At 35.3% G+C, this 22,491-nt stretch overlaps 1 protein-coding gene across 14 annotated transcripts in view; it reads right to left on the bottom strand.

Annotated features, from left to right (window-relative positions):
• LOC135218482 (uncharacterized) overlaps positions 1 to 22,491 on the bottom strand; it is a 1,465,909-nt gene that overhangs the window by 757,504 nt on the left and 685,914 nt on the right. The window contains exon 4 of one of the 14 annotated variants that reach the window (XM_064254811.1): positions 14,312 to 14,430. The exons of 12 other annotated variants lie outside the window; for them this stretch is intronic. The gene's annotated coding sequence lies outside the window, so the exon portion shown is untranslated. Of the gene's footprint in view, positions 1 to 14,285; positions 14,431 to 22,491 lie in introns of all 14 variants that reach the window. One more of the 14 variants, XM_064254813.1, reaches the window with a different exon arrangement.

The raw sequence follows: 22,491 nt of genomic DNA on the forward strand, positions 1-22,491 counted from the left end.
AAACACAAAAGAGCTGAATATAACAAGGTAAAGCGTTGAAAAAAAGTGGGGGGAAATAATATAAAATCAGTGAGAGGGAACAACACAAAAGTGACCAGGCGAACAGAACAAATACACAATTAATAAAATCACTTACCAGCAGCGAAAACCGCCACCATATATATAAAAAAAGCAATTCACAGGGATATCTCGTTCAAAAGAGCACGAGTAATAGAGGGGTGTGAAAGCTGAGAATAGGAATTCATCCTGTAAATAAAATAACCCTTTCAAGAGTAACAACAGTAATTGAGTTGGAAAAAAAAGCACAAAATCAATCGAATAGAAATAAGCTGAAGGGGAAAAGGAATATGAAGCATACGGTCGAAAAGGAATTGAAATATGAAAATAAATGTGGAGTAAATGAATGAAGAAGCCTATGAAAATGAGAAAATAATTAATTGGATACGAAACCATATTAAATATATATACAATGAGAATGGCCATTAAAAGGAATGAATATTATACATAAAATAAACAGATATTACAGCAAAGTAAAGTTTATAAATGATGCAAGATCGCAGTGAAAGCATCAAGCACAGTAACAGCTATCAACCCAAAGGACGGGTAGAAAAATCAACATGGTAACTGAAATCAATAAACAGGCATAATGGCCACGACAATAATTATAAAAGCAAATGGCTGTAAGACCACGAAAGTTAAGTTCAAAATCATACAAAAGTCCAGAAAATAACACAACCACGATCAATTCTCCTCTGGTGGATAAGGTGATACATCATTGCTGAGAGAGAGAGAGAGAGAGAGAGAGAGAGAGAGAGAGAGAGAGAGAGCTCAGTATTTTAAAGGGTATTCATCTATTGCCACGTGTAATTGTAGTCTAACCACTTCGATATAATAATAACACGCAAAGAACGTGGGTCCTTGTAGTCAAAGAAAAACAAAGGCATTAAAATTGACTAATCAATACTTTCTAGAAACAAAGAACGCCATCGATGATTATAATAATTAATAATAATATAATAATAATAATAATAATAATAATAATAATGTTAATGGAGATGAATGAAGAAAAAAATGTGTGAAATAAGCATTCACCAGAGCTCGTGCGAGGCATTCATTGTCAGGCCGACTGTCTCGGCAAACTACATTCAAACACATTTCTAAAAGCGCGCAGGAGAGAGAGAGAGAGAGAGAGAGAGAGAGAGAGAGAGAGAGAGAGAGAGAGAGAGAGAAGGAAGGGCTTTGCCAGCACAGAGGCCCTCAGGCTGGTGTGACATGGGAAGAAAAGAGAATGAAGCCTGTGCTTGAACGCATTACGGGGGCTTGAAGCCTGGTAAAAGAACCTGCAAGGCGTGAAAATAAATGCATAGACTTTAGATAAGACTGCACGCAGAGGCCTGTACTTGCATAATGATATACTGTGCATCTGAAGACGCGTAAGAGTTTTGCAGAATATATATATATATATATATATATATATATAAATATATATATATATATATATATATATATATATATATATATATATTATATATATATCAACGTGGAGCGAAGAGATTATCGGGGTACTATAAAGTGTATAAGACGAAGCCTGAGTTTATTTACATGTATCTAACTACACATGTTAGGCAAATATATGTATATATAGTTTCTTTACACTATCAATAACCATGCTGTGATCATGTTTCTTGAAGAAAAACAAAAGTTTTTATTTATTTGTCAAAATTTAGCTTGTCCTCTAACTTTTTTTTCAAAATTTAGCTTTTACCTCTTTTTTTTTTTTTTTATTTAGCTTTTCCTCTATCTTGAATACATCTATTCTTCACCTTAGCCATAGATAGGAACGTACGTACCTTTCGTGAGCTAATTACGTGTGTTTTTTTTCATAAAGCGTTTCTAAGCCTAGTTGTGACAAAATTCTTTTCAGGAGCTCTGGTATAATAAAAGGAAGTTGCTGATTGTGTAAATGCCACTCACAATTAAAGGATCATCCATTATACAGCTTTTCAATGTCCAAATTATTGCGGGGGTTCAGTTTACACCTCAATGAATAACCAATATCACGCTCCCAACCTCCATTAGATTAACTAGCAGATTATAAACATTCTTACCAATTCCTAATTGACTTCTACTTTGCCTCCATCCTGAGAACTTCCTTGATCCCACTTGATTTTGTTTCCTAGTGTCGATAAGTGTATTAGTTTGTCCACCCTACTTCTCTCTCAGCATTTAAAAATTGAACAAAAAGCTTAAGGCTTAATTGGTCACACAATTAGAAAGCAGTCATACTAAAACTTACTTGTTCAGTTTTTTTTTTACTCCTCTTAATTTCCATAACTATATACCCCTCGAGAGACAGACCCTTCCATAAATGGGAAATACTGAGGGGTGGGGGGTGGGGGGGTTTATCATACATTGCCCGGTCAAGAAGGCAAGTCATAAACGTAATTTCATGGATACATAAAAATTAGATTTGTTAATTGCATACCCAATAAATAGCAGCTGAATGACTGACTTGAGATTTTCTGTGGATGAATATCGTATTAAATCTATACAAATTATATGGTAGAGAGAGAGAGAGAGAGAGAGAGAGAGAGAGAGAGAGAGAGAGAGAGAGAGAGAGAGAGAGAGAGAGAGAGAATGAAATTTCATTCGCTCATGTTTGACCATATACCACAGAATAATCACTTCACTCTTAAAGAGTCAGCTCTCCCAACGAATTTTCTAAAAATATCCTTCGAGTAAACAAGAAACCACTTTAATATTCCTGTTATCAAGGATTAATTTTATACCAATTTTCAGTCGTAGAAAGAAATTAGGAAGGGAGAATGATGATGGTCCACTGGGGATTATGTTCGTCTTGTAGCCCAGGTGACCAATTTGATGGATACATTCAAGATCAAGAGGCAACGCTGGCAAAATGCCGGGTTAATACAACAACAAAAACAAATGATCTGATAAGATTTACTCTTATCAAAAGAAGCCCATACACTGCCCTCGTGCAGTACTCATAGGGCATATACACCCAACAACTTACTCACTGCAAAAAAAAAGGGGACCTATTTAACATCACTTTACTGTGAGAAGAGGGTAGCTGTGACTTGCAGTCTACAGGAAAAATCTTTTATGATAAAATGTCTTAATTTGAATAAACTAATGAGGAAAAGATAAGTTACATACATTAACACATTGTTTACAAAGCCTTAAAACAAAACACGATCATGTTTAACCTGGCACTCTGAATCAATCATTTTGTATGGCTCCGAAAACTGCTGTAAATACCGCTTCCCCTTTTCTAACCCATCCACTATCTGTGGCCTCTCGTGATCTCGACCTCTTTTTTTCTGCATTCGAAAGTAAAAATGGAAAAAGCACTTTTTATCAATGACTTCTAAAACTGTTTTTATTTTTACGCTCTCGTAACATTTGTCTCTGCCGCAGTTGGTGAAAGTATTCAACAGAGAGAGAGAGAGAGAGAGAGAGAGAGAGAGAGAGAGAGAGAGAGAGAGAGAGAGAGAGAGAGATTCCTGTTATATTCATAGATATACCTGATTTTTCGGTGATCTAAGTATCGAGGGTAAGCTATGTTAAGGCATTAATTAGCCAAGGTGTTTAAAAGATAACTAATTATTGAAATTAAAGTTTCACCAGCTACAAAAGTAGACCTACTTGTGAAATTAAAAGGAGAGACTCGAAAGACTGACCTGTCATATACCGGCTAACACTATCCACTCGGCTACAGAGTAATTAGGCATACTTAAACTTTCACACACACACACACACATTACATTATACACATCTACTGGTGAATAAGTGCTCTTCTAACACAAGACTTTCCTTCATCATATACATTTTTAAAACTCCTGCTGCAGAGTACTTCTACACGAAATTTCCCTGGAAACTTCAGTATTGCAGCTTTCTCTATGATATTTAATAATTTTTTTGTGTATGTTATAACGCTTTTTCATTTTACTCTTAAACCTTCTAAAACTGATTCATAATATAGACATTATTCCAAACACCCATATTCCTCTTCGCTATCATCCTTAGCATTTACAAATGCAAATCATATGATTAGCCTCATCCATATTAGCTTATCGAAACTGACACTTAAACACACAAACACATACGCACATATATAACTATATATACACGTATATACGCACATTTACAGAGCGTATGGGCCATAGGATTGCTTACGCTTGACGGTGAAAGAAACATTAATTTTCCAAACTAACGATGCAGTGACATGTAACCAAAGCTAAAACTGGAATGGAAAATATTACAAAAAGGCCGCGTCGGACGAATGAATTTAATAAAGCCCATCGGGGAGGCCGCGCGAAAGAAAACAAAAGCGAAAACATATGACAATACCGATGGAATCCAGCCGTCTCAATTTTGTTTTTCTGTCTGTCCTCCTATAGGAGAAAAAACAAGAACCTTTCCTTTATTTCTATTTAGCTGTTGAGGGAATAAAAAGAAGTTCTCTGCTCCTTTCTCCTCAAGGAAATAGAGGCGAGAATGAAAAGGGCATTAACAAAAAGAGCTGAAAAACACAAGTATTTAATGAATATTTATGATAGAAAATGTCAAATTTAGAACGAAGGGTCGGTAAGGCATTATTCAAATGCTCAGGAGTAAAGGTAAGGTATTATTTAAATGCTCAGTGGGAAAGGTAACGTTTATTCAAATGCTCAGTAGGAAAGGTATCTTTTATTCAAATGCTCAGTAGGAAAGATAACATTTATTCTAATGCTCAGTAGGAAAGGTAAGGTATTATTCAAATGCTCAGTAGGAAAGGTAAGGTATTATTCAAATGCTCAGTAGGAAAGGTAACTTTTATTCAAGTGCTCAGTAGGAAAGGTAACTTTTATTTAAATGCTCAGTAGGAAAGAAAGCATTTATTCAAATGCTCAGTAGGAAGATAACATTTATTCAAAGTAGGAAGGAAATTAACAATTTATTCAAAAATGCTCAGTGAAAGGTAACTTTTATTTAAACTTCAGTAGGAAAGGAAATGCAATATTATTCAAATGCTCAGTAGGAAGATAACATTTATTCAAATGCTCAGTAGGAAAGTTAAGGTATTATTCAAATGCTCAGTAGGAAAGGTAACTTTTATTCAAATGCTCAGTAGGAAAGATGACATTTATTCAAATGCTCAGTAGGAAAGGTTATGTATTATTCAAATGCTCAGTAAGAAAATAGCCAATCCACTTAGAACTGTACAGGTGAGAAAATCATCACACTGTTAAAGGCGATGTCATAAAACGTATATTAGCCTCACTTATAATACACCAGCCGAAGATTTGGGAAAGCTGAAGTGTTCATGAAAAGTACTAAAATGTGGTCCCAACCTTTTCCTCGCACTATTTTCTTCCAATCCTTCCTCTTTGTGAACCTTTCGTTTCCCTCTAACTGAGCAAGGAAACTAGGCATGGTCTATTTCTCACACCTAAGCAGTACAGCCCCAGCTACGAAGTAGGGAGCTGGTGAAAAGGTTTCTGGTGGAAAAGGCAGGTGCTCACGAGAGGCACAAAAGACAAACGCCGGTATAGTTTGTGAGTTAGATAAGGTCGACTTTCATTCACTTGTAACTACATGACTGAAGCAACAGCAGAAAAAAACTGCAAATATGAGGCATCGGGTTACCATTCACTTGTAACTAAAAGACAGATGAAACAAGCAGAAGACTACAAGCAATACGCACCGGGTAACTTCTACTGAAGCTATTGTATGAGACCCCAAACAACCCAACAGCCACACGCTTTGAAGCGGCAAACTCCACCAACTTCTTAAGAATTTCGTGATCATTCATTGATTAAAATGGCATCTGCACTGAACAAGGTAGCTAAGTCTTTCTTACCTAATGGAGATGAGAAGATTCACAAGGGCACTATCAATCTCTGCAATGCTTTAAGAAAGAGAAACTCATTCATGGAGGAAACAGTCACAAAATTCGAAAGTTTTCTCATAATTGGCATAAGAAATTGGTCAACTACCACTTCCTCGATTGTACACTGCATAGAAATCGCCCATCATCATGAGAAAACCCCCTTCACATCTCAAAATATATCTAAGCACTTATCTTGCAATAACTTGGTGCCATTTCAACTTCAAATCCTTCCTTTGGTACCTTCTGTGTAGAAGATCATACTCACCTTTTCCTTGATTTTAAAAAGCTCATTTCTAGACTTTCTAAGGAAAATCCTTTGTTTATTTCACATCATATAAAATAAATACTGCCCACTGGATTAAGTAAAAATGATTTATTTAAAAACATTTAGACACCCCTTTTCGCTAAAAAAAAAAAACTCATTCTAATTAAAAGTCTCTCTAATTACCGAGAGTGAAACAACCTACATTCTTAAGAAAATTCTTTCCAAATGAAAATAACCCTTTTAAGAAAACTTGACCTGGTTTGCTTCAACATTAAACTTGATAACACAAAGCATGGCCCTTATAATAAGGAACATACAGGAAAGACTGCCCCCTTTTCCATAACGACATAACCGTGGGCAACAGCTGCCTGAACATCGTCATCCATTGATAGCGGCCCTAATTTACTTATCAACGGTACTCTAGGGGCGCGCGCTAGTCTTCTCTATTTGCTGTAAGCTATGTGTAGTTCTTTTATTTATATTTACATCTATGTAACACGTATAGTCATATCTAGTTGCGGTTAATACTGTATTAAATAATACATCCTTATTTTATCAATTCTTGTATTCAGGAAATAAATCATTTAGGTCTAAAGTCGTATGCTGAATGTTCCCTGATAAACTACCTTCCCTATTTCGTTGGGTACTGACTGGAGTCCTTCCATATGAAGGGACGTGATTCAGGGAAGGGGAAACAAAATAACGGCAAATGCCCGAGGTCCTGGGGGCAGAGGCCCCTATGGGGTTCATGGAAGATACCCCTTTGACGCTTTAGGGGGCCTATGTATTATAGAGTCACTGACGGCGAGGAACATATGTTTGAATATAAATACCTAAAAGCTAAAAAAGAAAAAAAAAACTGTTTACCAAGCTTAAACTTAAGAACGTAGATAATAAATATTAAAGCACTCATATGTAATGAATAGTATTAGTTATATATCATGGAATTTCCAACATGTTTGACATATATCCACTAAAAGCGACGCTTTTGTTCAGCATCAAAAACAAATCACGAAAGTCATGGTTATTCAACACCCTTGGCTTCTCACACAATTCATTCAGATTGTTGTTTTTAGCCCATACTAATTCATCAATTTATAGCGACATGTATTACTAAGCACCACGTTTAATGGTGGCGTTGCAATAATAACTACTTTCTGCATTTGTGATAAATCCTTTTATAGTTAAGGGTTCCAAGACGATTGAGCCAACGATTCTGTTACATCACTTACCTAATACTGTTTAAGCAAAGAAAGCTGATCACAATTACTATTTATGTTTTAAAGTAATTAAAAGCAATTATGTCCTATTATCGTCTATAATTAATTTATTCAAAATCAAACAATAAGACAGTGCTCTTACAGATAATATAAGTGCAAGTATTATATCTGAGGATATATGTGAATATTATCTATATAATTGGGTATACGTAACCTAAGTACCGACATATAAGTCCCTAATTTCTGGAATTCCAATTGTATGAGTGAGATCAAAGCAAAGGTGTTACCTCCCAATCTCGACCATCAAATTTACAATGTAAACCTATCTAAATAAGCTTAATTATCAGAATACCAACACGATACCCTAAGCTCAGAAAAGCTACCATTTCTTTTCTTGGTAGTTTGTGTTTCTTGAGCACGTTTCCACTGTCTGAGCCTACATTTGGAATACAAGATCTTTACCAACAAATAACTTACGCAAGGTCTCTCCAATCCTAGTCTAGGCCAAGGTTCATTCCGTTTACGTGTAAGATATAAGTTACATAACGGCATTCTGATAATTATACTTACGTACCTTAAGGACATCCGTTCTTTTATTCATTTTTGGGAATGCGTAAATATTTTTGTTTTTATTTTTTTTAGAATTATCTATTTTCCAACATTAACATATACAACGGCAGTGCCTCCTTTCTCCTAAGAAGACAAACATAATTCATAATTATCAGTCTCCTCCTTTTTCGTCTGACGCTTATAGAAACAGGCAGGAGACACACAAGATTGATCTGCCCCATCTGTTGCCATCTGGTCTAACTATAAGGACAATGTTCACAGGGATTTCTTCGTCTTTTCGGTTTTCCCTTTACTGTCTTTGATTCATTACAGAGGGCATTATCACTCCCTTGTCTTAGGAGAAAGACTTGTATCTCTTCCTTATTTTCGAAGAAAGATTTCACTCCCCTTTTCTAAGGCATAGATAATCAAGCATGTACAACCGTTCTCAGCAATTTTTATGAGAAAAAAAAAATACCACTTGTTTCAGGAAAATACCTTTATAATAATATACGACTTACTTTACAATACACAGTTGCCAACAAGGAACCAGAGAAATTTATTTCTGGCGATAGAAATTCATTTCTCAATGTGGTTCGGATCCTACAATAAGCTGTAGGTCCCGTTGCTACGTAACCAACTGGTTCCTAGCCTCGTAAAAATATCTAATCCTTTGGGCCAGCCACAGGAGAGCTGTTCATCAGCTCAGCGGTCTGGTAAAACTAAGATACAGTCTCCATTGATTTGTAAAATAAAGAGAGTATTCCTTGAACATTCATGCCAACAGATAATTCTCCAAAAGTCAAAACGTAAAGGTATAATTCAAAGTCCCCTAATCTTTGGCAAGAAGTCGCACATCATTTAAAAGAGCCTAAGTAGCGTTTCATGAGGCAAAAACAAACCCTCCCCATTTCGAGAGAGCACTCTCATTTACTGCTTCGGCAAAAAAACCTTTCCCTACAGACTTAAGCAGAAATTCTCCACCCATTGGCTTTATGGGAACCACACACCTTTTTAATCAAGAGGTACTTTCTAACATCATTCTTTAGTATGCTTTGGCAGAAAACCATCCCAGGCAAAAAGTGATTGTCAATAGCAATCAAGTGGTACACAGCGATTATAAGAAACAAGCGCGCATCTAAAACAAGCCCATATATTCTCAAGGGGAAAAAATAAGACCTCAACTTGTTGACTGCTCCGTAATTACCGAAATAATGTTTTCACCTAATGCGCTGTGGAATGAGGAAAGGGAATGAGGAAAGGGCTACTCTACATTTAGAACGGGTGCCATATCTCCGGGAAAAGTGCCGTGAAAAAGAGTACCATAATTTGGAAGAAAATTAACTGCCATTCTTTACTCTGAAAAGGTTAATTCTCTCTCTCTCTCTCTCTCTCTCTCTCTCTCTCTCTCTCTCTCTCTCTCTCTCTCTCTCTCTCTCTCTCACTAGATATTTGTGTATGGATTAAACTAGTTCTATGTATGTATTTACTTAAACCTGCATACACACATGCGCATATATAAATTATATGAAGTTCAGTTAAAATCCAACTTCTAGATATCCTAACTCTGACTACGAATCTCTATAAACAGCATCACTATCAACTCGAACAAACAATGACCTGTGGTGGCCTTTAAGATACTCGAACCCCCCACCCCTCCCCCCCTAAAAAGAAAAAAAAATAGGTAACTTCTTTTCATCTATCCTAGCAACGTATCTGTTCTACTCCAGTCTAAGCTGAACTCGCAACAAAAGCACATTACCGACTTTCCTCCCGACCTCTTTTTTTTCTTATTTCTTTTGTTATGAGCTGAGAATGCAGAATGTGAACATTCTAATATGTATGTATGTATACACATACACATACACTCACACACACACATACACACACACACACACACACACATATATATATATATATATATCTACTATATATCCTTTATATAGATATATATTTATTAATTATATATACATACATACATACATACATACATCATACATACATGTGTATGTATATTATATATATATATATATATATATATATATATTATATATATATATATATATAATATTATAATTAAAATTTCAGAAGAAATGGGCAATAACACGAGGACACAACCACTCAAATTCCAATCTTTATTTCTAGGCGCAATAAAACACCTGGAAAATGGTCACTTGGACCGCCATCGATGAGCACTTGGCTCCCAAACAGCATAATAAAGAACAGTTAAGGAGAGCAGTACAAATTCTATCATCGTCGAATGAGGCAATAGTAATAATATTTTCACAAAAGCTCTTTTGTCTATTGGATCGGGGATGCGAGAATTCTGCGGCAAGTCCCTTCTTCGAAAGCTCTTCCTGATTGCGCTCGTATTGCCCCTTGTTTTTGTTGTTGTTGTTGATGTTATTGTTATCAGCAGTCGTTGCAATAGTACAGATACATTCTATATATGTCATTACAATGAGAGAGAGAGAGAGAGAGAGAGAGAGAGAGAGAGAGAGAGAGAGAGAGAGAGAACTTACTGTGAAACTGAATATCTTGTACTGGGCGCTTATTGGGTTTTACACGAGTCGTAACACACGTGCCAAGTTTATATGTTACTTATTATTACCACGTAACGATAAATTCCACTGAAGCCACGTGAAAAATTCAATGAGGAAGTACCGATCGCTTCCAAGGTAAATTAACATACCATACCGAAAGAACAGTGCACAGTGGGGTTATTTTACTGCAATCAAGAGCGTATGACACAAAAGTGGTGTCGGATTCAATCGAACCTGAGTGCATTATACTGCCGTTGGATGTTTAACACGCTCATGAACAGAGAAGCAAGGGACAGTACCAGAATTGTTGATTAGGGCTCGGAACAATGGTATTAACCGGTATGTATCATACTCCGGGGCGCTAGTACTATACATGGCGGAAGCTCCTTGGGACACCGTGTTTAGTACTAGCCACTTGGGATTACAGTACTACATACACACATTCATATATTGTAAGGTCGACAAATTATATTAATAAATGACATCTTCGTGCGGCCGTCTACTTTACTTAGCATGGTTTTACCCCGGACTTAAATAAAAGGTGGAGACATACCGGGCGAATACCCAGGAAAATACCAGGACTGTCAGTGCTGTAGGTTCCATTGTTTTAAAGAGAAGAAGAATAAGCAAATTTGCCAAGTCGGAATCGAGAATAATGACGAGAAATTACGAAGACATAATATGACTCTGAAGTTCATGCTACGGAACTGTGAAATAGATAGTCATGGCTGAAACAGAAAAATGATAGTTGACGATTTGTAAGGACGTTATGATTATGACTGCTGCAAAGGGGTGCCAGTATCGGTAGAGCCATCTTGAAGATACGGAGCAGAATTCCAATATAGGATTTAGTGACCTAAGGTTCCTTAAAGGATATGAAAGCACTCTCCAAATTTTCATTAAAATAATTCAAAAGGCAAATCAACCATTTTCCAACACTTAACTGACATGCTGCATAAAAATTACTACTTTACTGCAACTGCACAGTAAGTTACGTTTGCGAAAACATGAAATTTCTGGTAAGTTTTCTCTGTATCCATATCATAAAACACTTATATATTACATTATTCAACATTCATACAATAAATTTGTCTTCAGGCAATAAGAACTTTGAAGTTCTATGAAAAATCATAGGCAGCCATTATCAAAACCAGTCAAGCTAAGGCAGAAATCAGAAAAGAGTTGAAAGCAATTCGTCCGCAGGCTAATTACCAACACCGAGGTAAGGATTTCACACCACACTTGAAATGATCGAATAATACCTGGACGAATAGTCGATAGCAACTGGGAATTAATTAAATTTCAAATCTTAATTCAACCTTACTCCTAATACTGAGACAAAGTTCAAAGGTGACGAAAATTATAGCCGACGTTTTAGTGAATTCTCTTTATCGCTGAAAAACAAAGCAATAATTTTACGTTCAGATATCGTTATTTCTGTGCAAACTCTTGAGACTTTTGCAGGCTGACTTTATATCTTGCTAATAACAATGTCCACCGACCCCAATACATAACGAAAAAAAAGAAGGCCCATATAAAGAACGCACCGCCATTATGCCACCTTACATAACAGTTGGCCTTTGGCATTCTACCAAACGGTCACTTATCTCTCTCTCTCTCTCTCTCTCTCTCTCTCTCTCTCTCTCTCTCTCTCTCTCTCTCTCTCTGTGTGTGTGTGTGTGTGTGTGTGTGTGTGTAAATTAAAACAATAATCTTTAAAAATAATGCATCACTGGCATAACGGAAGATCCAGAATTTTCAATATGTTAAATACTTCGCACAGACAAATTATGACAAGTGGGCAAGTCTAAATCTACACCCTTTCCAAAATAAAACTTGAATTGTACTTGGTTTTCTTCAGCAAAGATCATCCATTCTCTTCACTTTACAGAGCACGAGTAGGTCTCAAAAATTATTTGAAAATCGTTTAAATAAATAGCAATAAATAAATAGTAACATTTCTTTTGGCAGGCGTGATGTTTGTTTGTATTGTGTTTTTACGTTGCATGGAACCATTGGTTATTCAGCAATGGGATCAACGGCTTTACGTGACTTCCGAACCACATCGAGAGTGAACTTCTATCACCAGAAACACACATCTCTCACGCCTCAATGGAATGACCGAGAATCAAACTCGCGGCCACCGAGGTGGCATGCCAACACCATAGCGACCACGCCACTTGAGCGCTTTTTGGCAGGCGTGACTCCAGAGAGAAATCAGCACAGCGGTCAATGCCCCATTCATACTTTTAACTGCTGAAGCGTCAATGAATCCACAACACTACAAGCTTCATAAAAATAAAAGAAGGCACATCAGCAGAGCGTCGAACCCTGCAAGCAAACTGCACCATTCACCTCTGATTGGCACCAACTCTCGTGCCTCCTGGATGTTGAGACCCGTCTGTTCGGCTCCCTCTTCCATATCTTCTAGCCAGAGATTCCTACATCGCCTCCTCCCTCTAGCACAATCTTACAGTTCATCACCAATCTACTACCGTCCATTTTTTGCAAAAGACCAAACGGTCTCAGAATATTTTTATCTATCCTTGACAGGATGCGTACGGGAAATGGTAGGAAGGTTAACGTTGCCGCAAGGATATATCGTTTGGTCATATGCAAAAAAAGGACGGCAGTTGATTGGTGATGAACTGGGTAGAAATATATATCTATATAATATATTATAAATAATATTAAATATATTATAATATTATATATATGTATAATTATATATAAATATATATAAATATATATATATAGATATATATATAATATATATATATATATATCTTATATGTATATATATATATTAAATATATATATATATATATATATATATATATTAATATATGTATATATATATATATATATATATTATAATTATATAATATAATATATATATAATTCCATGAATATAGTAAACTACCATTAAATATAGCTATTTATGAATACTTTTTCAAGTAAATAAACCGACAACAACGCAATATATATATATATATATATTATATATATATATATATATATATATATATATATATATATATATATATATATATTTAGTTCCATGAATATAGTAAAGTATGATTAAATATAGCTATTTATGTATACTTTATGAAGTAAATGAAAGATACAATGAGGTAATTAACAAATATCTTGAAGATAGTGTGCTTGACTGCCGAATAAAGCGCAGAAACTCAAACCAAAGATTGAGAAGTGAAGATATATGCAAACCAAGCTTTGAGAACATTAGTTGTATGGCCTCTAGCCAGCGTTATAGTAACTGAAAATAGCACCTTATATGACATGGCTACTGCAGCCAATTAAATAATATGATATCGACATGAATACATGCATACAGCGTTCCCCTCATAATAGTTACCGAGAGCAGGGATAATAATCAAATTACCCGAATTTCATAAAAAAAAATATATAAATGATACTTTAACCACACCATGAAAAGGAATAAAAAGAAAATTTACCAGCGATATATATATTATATATATATATATATATATATATATATATATATATATATATATATATACTCCAGGGATGTCCATGATACAAGGAGTAAAAATGACAAGTTTTATTCCAAGAAACGTTTCGCATATGAATTCTCTGTGCATCATCAGTCTGTGAAAGAACAAGACACATTTATAAAATACAATAAAAATGCAAAACACACACACACACACACAAACACATTATATATATATATATATATAATTATATATATATATATATATATATATATATATATTATATATATATAAAGAGCAAAAATAGAGAATAATCTTTATCTCTGTCGTAGGGAATACCTGAAGGATTTCAGAGGAAAACCCACCAGTTCTCGTTTCTCGATATTGTACTCTAAATGTCGATCTGGGCGGGAGGAGTGGCTGACAGGATGACCGACGTATCGACAGTTACGGGCCCTATAATTCTCTCTCATTTCACATATGCCTGTCAAAAGAAGAAGCGACGGCAATTCTATTGTTGTTTGTGTGGAGGGAAAGGAAAAGAAAATAAAGAGAATAGGAAATGACGGGGAAGTTATTGACTTACAAAATAGTCATTGATTAAATTTATGCGTACATGTCTAAATGCGTTCTCGTTAATGAATTTCTAGAGAGAGAGAGAGAGAGAGAGAGAGAGAGAGAGAGAGAGAGAGCTGTACATCATGTATATGGAATAACTTGGTAGTCTTTAATGTGACTAAAAGCTCTGATGTGGACCTCTGGCCTTTTCCACTAACTGACCAATGCATACTTAGCCATTACATGCCAAAGATTTGATTGGTTAGCCTGGTAATAAGATTCGTTTTATGTGATACTAAATGGAACTTTAAAGCTCTTTTGAAAGCAGTCGGAAAAAAACCACATTAATACATGAGCACTTTCCACAGTAAACATAACACACGCGCTCTACAAAACGCAGCAATGCTCGAAAGCGTTAAAAGCAGAGAGAGAGAGAGAGAGAGAGAGAGAGAGAGAGAGAGAGAGAGAGAGAGAGAGAGAGAGAGAATTTTAAAACTAATAAACATCATGAGCATACTCTGGTAAGATAAAATAAATATCGATCAGGCTAGAGTCAATATAATTTTAAGCTAACTTTCTCATTGAAAATTGAAAGATAAAAAAAACTTTAAACCTTAGGCCAAACACGAAGAAAAACGAAAGCAACACGCGAGAACAGTAGTAAACAAGGCTAAAGTAACCAAATTTCTGCTTTACGACCGTTTTACAATCACTTGAACAAACCCATCAATTTACCCCCAGCGTAAAAACACCAAAGGATACAGGAATATGACCCTTAATCACTTAGGTCGTTAAGTGCTTCACGCGACACCTAAGGAAGGCTATGAGACACTAAACCTGGCTTACAGTATAAGGGTGAAATGGCTTTTCAAGGATCCCTGGAAAGTGGCAAGAACCACGAAAGCAGTTTAATAAAACCTGACTTTTTTCCCATTCTTTTCTTTGTCAAAAGAAAAGAATTACAGATAATCATTAGGTTAACTTATGTCAATTTTTATTTCTAAATTTGATCAAAAAAATATTCTAAATACGATTATATATATTACATATGTTATATATATTTATAATATATAAACACACACACACACACACACACACACACACACACACACACATATATATATATATATATATATATATATATATATATATATATATATATAATATATACATAATAATATAAATATATAAGCACACATACACACACACACATACATATATATATACATATATATATATATATATATATATATATAATATATATATATATAGTTTGTGTATGACGAGGACCCTAAAAAAACGTATATATTAGTAATATGACAATGAAAATGTGAATTATTATGGTGATTTTAATAGAGAATTCACAAGGACACTTAGGAGCACTTACAAATCTCAAAAATCTTATCCAACCAATAGCTGATACGTCAAATCATATGACTAAGACCAGGGGTGTTCCCCTCTCTTCGTTATGCCGTCGTGCAAATATATGAATAGAATTCAAATATTTATGGAAACGGCTCTCCGTCGCATAGCAAACAGAGAAGGGAGACATTAACGCCATCTGCTGGTGAATTATGAAAGCAATGAAGACCCAACCCCACCTTCTGACACCTCAAAGACTAATAAGGGCTGTCGGGGGTCATTCAGAAGGGAAGGATTGGAAGGTGTGTCTCCCTCTTCAGAAGACATCTCATTAGTGATGGGTATTTCTCTCTCTCCTCTATGTGACAATCCACCAAACAAATATTTGACAGGTATAAGGGAAGGTTGGGGTTCCACCTAAAGGTTTAAATGAATCGCCCCCCTTTTTTTTTTTTTTTTTTTTTCTTTTTTTTTTTGAAGAAGTGTCACACTTGGTAAAACCGTACAGGATATATCTATTTGCGTAAATGTATAAGGAAAATTCAAGTGTGTACCGTACTAATTATCTGCGCTGTGTATGAAAAGAAATGCATATTAAGGTTTTGCAAAAATCCTGATGCAACTTTAAATACATAAATACATTCCATACAGCTAAAAATAAGTTTTAGCACATATATGTCACACTAAAAAAATATTTTCACAAGTGTAAATTAGCTCCCAATATGGATCAATGATTTAATATACTGGTATTTAGCACTCCTATCTGACATGAATCTGTCCGAAACGAAAAAAAAAAAAACTTACACACACACATGAACACACACACACACACACACACACACACACACACACACACACACACACACACATATATATATATATATATATATATATATATATATATATATATATAATATTATGTTTCCTCTCTGGTGGCACAGTGAAGAAACAAAATAAAGAACTCTGTATAAGGAAGCAGAAATATACTGCCTCCCGTGTTTTAAAATGTATAAATAGATACATCATACGATAATAATGAAGTAAATATGCAAAAGAACCTGTCTGTGATGTCTTCTACAGTGTGCTTTTAAAACTTTCTTTTTGCAGTCGATAAGAAAAATCAATACTTTTATCGAGAAACTAATTATTTATTGATATATGTCTTTATCTATAAGATATAAGAGATAAAATTCTTCTCTCTATGTACAGAATTATTCTAAAATAAAATAAATTATAATTATCTGAAAAGTCAATACCTTACATTTAATTAGACTAATACTTCAGCCGAACTCGGTCTCATCATCGACAGAAATCTCTAACTGATTATTAAACAAAGATAAAAAATCAATGCGTTTAGCAATCTCATACTATATTTTCTAGTGTGACAAATACGAGAAAACAATCATAAAGATTTTATTTAGGTTTATATCTAACGCAACAGCTTTGTTAGTTACTATAAAATAAAATACAAATCTATTTTGTACGTATGTAATTACGTTTTTTGAAAGTGAATACATATTAATCACTTTGTGATCACTCATTAACTTAGTCATTACTCATTAAACAGAAAAGACCATTCTGTACAAGGCAAAGTAAGGGTAATTAAGACAATGTGCCTCATTACCGTAAGCTGAACTTGCCTTTATAGATGTAAACATATTATCATATCGTCAAAGTAAGCTTTAGTACGTACGATGTTGGATACTTTTAAGATTTTTTTCAGTCTACACGAAAATCCAATATGACGTACCTTACGAACCTTCTGTGTGTGTGTGTGTGTGTGTGTGTGTGTGTGTGTTGTGGTATAATATGCATTAGAACATATTTTTGTAATTAGATATTCCCATTTAAATTATACGAAGGAAAACACCATCAAAATAATCAAATAGCATTAACTTCCTTTCAGAAACGTAAAGGATCACGCGTCAGTTTTACTTTCAGATTAAAGAAAAAATTAAATCCCACGAAAAAAGATCGTTTAAAACAAATGACCCTTTGATGCTATTGGTCGGGTGATTACCAAGACCTTAAAAGCCGTGTTGGTAGGTGGTAGGTAGGTAGGAGGCTCAATGTGGGGGGGAGGGGGATAGGGAAGGAAGGGGGTACATTGGGGACCAGGGTATCCGAGTCCAAAGGGACGTCGGTCCGCTTAATCTAATTTCCTTTTCTTACGTAAATTATTTTCCCGGTTGGCTTTTGATTTGGTGTTTCGGCGTAATTAATTTGATCGACTGATTAAGACTCTTGTCTTGTGTGTATTATTTTGAGAAAGGCAGGAGGAGGAATGGAAATTTCTTAATATCAAAATTTACCTTTAAAATATACTTTTAATGAGGTTTACTTTAAAGTAACATCAATGACTGACAGAAGTAACTTGCGAAAAGAGTTTGGTTACTTAACGATGAGCTAGTCACACAAGCATATCATACATTAAAATATATAATATGAATACACAGACACACACATATAGTATATGTATTTAATGTACAGACACTGCGCCGTTTCCCCCAAAAGAGCGTGGATCTAGAAAAAAAGAAAAGTACGCCGGAACATACTTGAACCGTTGAATTAAGGATGAGCTACTTATGCAGTAACACCACCTTCGCTCAGTTCGCATTGAAACCAAGGTTGAATTCTTAGTCAACCTTTGACCTACAAGTATTACTACCCAACCTTAATTTTGAAAATCTGAGGTTCACAAGTTGTGGTCAAGTTAAATATTCTTTTTTGGCCTTCGATCTCTAGGCATTCCCTTGAACTGAATATTTATCGAGAGCATTAGTGGATTATAAGTGTCATATATGAAGCCAATCTCAATCTGCATCGATAAAAAAAATTATGATTAAGGTTAAATTTCTACTGGACCTCTCACTTTTAAGTATGACCTTGACCTCTCTGCGCACACTGGCCTTATGAGCGGTGTATGCATGAAAATGCAAGGTTCCATCTTGTATCATTCAAAATATATAGCGTTGGTTTAATTCCTATTTGGCCTTACACATTTGTATCATTAATGCATAATGCATGATAAATATGCACAGTTAAAAATGATGGCAACTATGAAGTCTCTATCTCGTATAGTCACAGATATGGGCAAGGCTAAATTCTCATTTGACCTTACACCTCTAAGTTGAACCTTGACCATGAACTTAATTTCACACTATATATTGTAATGCACCGCATGCATTTCCCTGCAAAACTTGTAAGCGCACGCTATTTTGCAACAATCTAGTTTCAATCGTTTGGGAGGCCAAGAGAAATATAATGATACACATACACACAAACTCTGCAATTAGTTTATAAACTTCATGGATGAATATCCTTTTCTGCAGCAAGAATGAAACAGCCAGGCTTAATTTCATCCTATTTTCCTCTCATCTCTGAACACTTATAAACAGAAAGTATGGAATATTAATCAAGGTCAAGATAGCCTTAAAAGCAATCATCAAAATTAAGCAAGAGAAAGTAACAGTAATAAGCAAGAAAACGCCATCAAAGACAAAAGGAAACTGAAGAATGGAAAGGGGGAGTGTTTGAGGAAGAAGGAAGCTGAAGAAAATAAAAGGCCGCATCGGCTTCTTCAGAGAATCGACGTTTTCCTCCAAAGTATTGTCTGTCAGTGAGATGCATTTTTTTGGGGGTGTTCATACATGAATGGATTGCCCATCCCTTTTATGAAAAAGCCACGGCATGGCGAACATGACGGCAGCTTTTAGGTATTAAAGGAAACATATAACTACTGTAATATTAATAAAAGCTATTTCATTTCCAGGTCACTGAAGATCATTAGCACTGGACTGACCAATGAGAGAAAATGATACTGAAAGAATACTGAGAGAACACATTTCAAGCGAAAATGATACTGAAAGCATATTAAAAGAAAACATTTCAAGTGGAAATGTTACGGGAAGAATTTTGAAAGGAATCGTTTTAAGTGAAAATGATACTGAAAGAATATTGGAATATTCTTTCTGTCTTTCCCTTTGCCTCCTCTTACTTACTTCTTCCTATGAACACCACATTCTTTGGAAGCTTGAACACCAAGTCATGGGCCTCTGTGGGCTTGTTTCATATGAAAAGGTTTCATCTTCTGAAAAACAACAACAACAACAACAACAACAGCAATAATAATAATAATAATAATAATAATAATAATAATAATAATAATAATAATAATAATAATAATAGAGGGAAAAAATGGATAAGTATCAAGATCTGAAAATAGAAATAAGAAGGATATGGGATATGCCAGTGGAAATCGTACCCATAATCATAGGAGCACTAGGCACGATCCCAAGATCCCTGAAAAGGAATCTAGAAAAACTAGAGGCTGAAGTAGCTCCGGGCCTCATGCAGAAGAGTGTGATCCTAGAAACGGCACTCATAGTAAGAAAAGTGATGGATCTTCCTAAGGAGGCAGGATGCAATCCGGAACCCCACACTATAAATACCACCCAGTCGAATTGGAGGACTGTGATAGAGCAAAAAAAAAAAAAAAAAAAAAAAAAAAAAAAGAAAAAAAAAAAAATAATAATATAATAATAATAATAACACAGTGAAAATGATACTCAAGTGAATGCGTTCACGTCTGAATAAGGGAGACTATATTTAACTGTAAAAGTACAACTGTGTGAGATAGAGGAGTGTACGAATTACTACGAGTATGAATTACTTGCTCACAACAGTGGAGAAATATAACCTTGACTGAATGCAGGCTGACAGAAGAAGGGCTCTTAATTAGATATGAGGAATTAAGATCGAGGGAGTGATTTTGGACATCTCATATTCGAACAAGTTATCATTTCGATGAGCGATGATTGTTTAGATAAGTCCTATTATCTGTCGAGTTAAAAAAAAAAGTGCTGGCAAAATGTAAGTGCTAAGAGCTTTTAGTAAACAGAGCACACCTATGTCATTGGTATTCAAATGAGAGACGGGCTAAGAACAAAATTTCCGGGTTGTGCGTATTACCAAGATTCAGAATGGCTTCACTGAATTTGATGATATTCAACGAATACATTTAAAATTTAACCTTTTCTCGGTGATTAACGTTTGGGAGGATTTCCATGACAACAAATATTCAACATCGATTATTTTTCTCCTGGGGTTGAGCATTTTTAGGTCTCGTAATGATTAGACTGAATCTAGAGTCTCGACAAATTACGAGAGACATGGACTCAAGAGAGATGGTTTCTATGGCGCCAAATGATCTCGTGGAGGTCTTGTGATGGTCACATCCCGCGTGTGACGTTACAATCTAGTGACATGTTATGGAGTCATTCTACTAAAACACACACATATAGAAAGACAGGTATATGTCATGGACACTGTTGGAAAAGATAACTGATTAAGAACAGGTGTCTTACCAGTTCGGAAAATGGGATAAACCTCTGGAAAATTTATAAAATGTTTAATCAGGACAAACTTTTATATGTAGAGACGTAGACTTGGAAAGACGAAACAGGATCAGTTAGGCTGCATAAAACAAACGGCCAGCGGATTGAACCAATTTTGTCCATCAAAACTGTAATGGAAACTGGAATGGAAATTCGCGTGCTTTTATTCCATTTCATTTTTCAAAAACAATAACAACATTTATTTCGTACAAAGTTTTTTAACAATAACATTTACACTAACGGCGTAATTTTTCTTTTAATGAATACGAAATATAAAACACACTGTAACACTCCGCTTTATAAAGTTTGTAATCTATACCGGATAGATTTGATTTTTTTTATCTGTATAGATTTTTGCATTATGCCAAGTACTGGGGCAACTAAGGCCATTCAGCGCTGAAATGAAAATTGACAGTAAAAGGTGTTACAGGAGGAAAACCTCGCAGTTGCACTATGAAACAATTGTTAGGAGAGGGTGTACAGTAAGATGGGAGAAAGAGAATATGAATGGAGGTAAAGTAAAAGGAATGAAAGTACTTGCAAGTAAGGGCCGAAGGGACGCTGCAAAGAACCTTAAGTAATGCCTACATTGCACAAAATGAGGTGCACTGACGGCTCTACCCCCCTACGGGTTCTACCGGTTAGATGACAGTCTGCGGGTGGTATCGTTAACCCTATAAAGCCCAGTCTTCGACAGATAACCTTGTTCGCAATGACTACAATCTGTTTCAAAACAGCTTTTAAAATGTTTAAACTGTTTGCAAGATGCCTGCAAACAAGAAACGTTTAAATTGTGAAGAAGTTAAGCATATATATCGTTAGCGTCTCCCGTTTCCCATTCGGAATGGTTACCACGAAGACCGTCCATATGAAGGTGTGGACTCCAATAAAATAGCAATATTAATATGAACCATCCGTACAATATACGGCACCAATTAAAAAGAACTAAGTGGCCCACTTAAGTGTGGATAGTCAACTTTGTTTGCAAACATTCAACACATGGTTGGCAAAATGTTTGCAAAGCATTTCGAAAATATATTTTGCAAACAGCTCGAAAACAGCTCACAACCAGCCACCTCTTGCGAGCCACGTTTCCTGGTTTGGGCTGGGTTTTACGAACAGGTCAAAAGACAAAAGAAAAAAAAACGGGGCGTCTCTTTACATTCTTGCAAACGAAGCAAGGCAAAGTTTTCCAAGAATTAGGAAAAAACCAACTGACGGTCGTTTCA

The sequence above is a fragment of the Macrobrachium nipponense genome, chromosome 9 (assembly GCF_015104395.2).
Source record: "Macrobrachium nipponense isolate FS-2020 chromosome 9, ASM1510439v2, whole genome shotgun sequence".
NCBI classification, from domain to species: domain Eukaryota; kingdom Metazoa; phylum Arthropoda; class Malacostraca; order Decapoda; family Palaemonidae; genus Macrobrachium; species Macrobrachium nipponense.